The sequence below is a fragment of the Solanum dulcamara genome, chromosome 6, assembly GCF_947179165.1.
Source record: "Solanum dulcamara chromosome 6, daSolDulc1.2, whole genome shotgun sequence".
Classification (NCBI taxonomy): domain Eukaryota; kingdom Viridiplantae; phylum Streptophyta; class Magnoliopsida; order Solanales; family Solanaceae; genus Solanum; species Solanum dulcamara.
This window is the reverse complement of record NC_077242.1, coordinates 27,851,831-27,853,652: the sequence shown is the minus strand read 5'-3', so window position 1 is coordinate 27,853,652 and position 1,822 is coordinate 27,851,831.

Here is a 1,822-nt window from a genome sequence, read left to right as displayed (position 1 = left end):
TTCATAAAGATACTAACGCCAAATCTTGAGAGAAAATACTACGGCTGCCAACTCAAGATCGTGAGTCAAATAGTTTCTCTCATAAATCTTGAGTTGTCTAGAAGCATATGCAATAACCTTGCCCTTCTGCTTCAACACACAACCCAATCCAATTTTAGATGCATCACAGTATATGACAAACCGATATGTTCCCTTGAGTAGGGATAACACTGGAGCAGTAGTAAATCTTGGTTTTTAATTCTTAAAAACTCTTCTCGCAAGCATCTGACCATTGAAACTTACCCTTCTTCTAAGTTAGCTTCGCCAATGGTGAAGATATAGATGAGAACCCTTCAACAAATCTACGGTAGTAGCCGGCCAAACCCAAAAAACTTCTTATTTAAGTTGGGAATGTGGGCCTCGGGCAGTCTTAGCCGCTTTAATCTTTTGCGAATCAACTCGTATACCCTTCTCGAATAAAATATGGACTAGGAATGCCACAGAAGCAAGTCAAAATTCACACTTTGAAAACTTGGCAGAGAGTCTGAAAGACAATTCTGAGATGATTAGCATGCTCCTCCTCACTCCTCGAATAGATCAATATACTATCTATAAATACAATCACAAACATAGCTAAATACTGTTTGAACACTTTGTTCATCAAGTCCATAAATACTGCAGGAGCATTAGTCAAACCGAAGGACATAACTAGAAACTCAAAATGACCATACCGAGTTGTGAAAGCAGTCTTTGGTATGTCATATTCTCTTACCTTTAACTGGTAGTAGCCTGATCTAAGGTCTATTTTTGAAAAAAAAGTGGCACCTGAAGCTAGTCAAACAAATCATCTATCTTAGGAAGGGGATACTTGTTCTTTATGGTAATCTTGTTCAGTTAACGATAGTCAATGCACATTCTCAATGACCCATCTTTCTTTCACATAAATAGGACAAGAGCGCCTCAAGGTGAGACACTCATCCTAATGAATCCCTTATCTAGGAAATCTTTCAGTTGTTCTTTCAACTCAGCTGGAGCCATTATATATGGAGGAATAAAAATAGGTTACATATTGGGAAGGACATCAATCCATCAATCTATATCTCTATCAAGAGGGACTCCGATCAGATCCTCAGGGAATACCTCAGGAAACTCATTTACAATTGGGATAGACTCAAGAATAGGAGATTCAACACTATCATTTGTGACTCTAACTATGTGCTAAATACACCCTTTATAGATCAACTTTCTGGCCTTAAGGTAGGAGATAAACTTACCTTTATGCACAACAAGACTACCTTTCCATTCTAAGACAAGCTCATTCAGAAACTGAACTTAACAATCTGAGTTCTACAATCAAAAGAGGCTTAACAAGCATATAGCCAGTCCATAACAAGAATCACATCAAAATTGGCCATGTCCAAATCAACTAAGTCATCCATGGTATCCTTGTGATAGATAGACACTTTACAATCCCTATAGACCCTCTCAGCTAAGATAGACTCACCAACAGGAGTAGATACACTGAAAGGTTCAAGAAGACACTCAGGAACTCTAAAAAATCTACTAGCCACATAAAGAGATACGAAAGATAACATGGCACCCAGATTCATCAAGACATAATAATCAAGAGCAAAGGCTCAAATCATACATGTCACAATGTTTGGGGAGTTCTCCTGATCTTGCGACTACCCATGGCATATAGACGGTTTGTACCTCCAACTGTACCTAAAGTAGTGACCCTCTAATTATCTCTAGCCGATGGTGCTGTAGTAGAAGATTGGACTTTATTTCCCCATATCAGACACTTCCTCTTAAAATGACCCATCTAGCCACATTTATAACA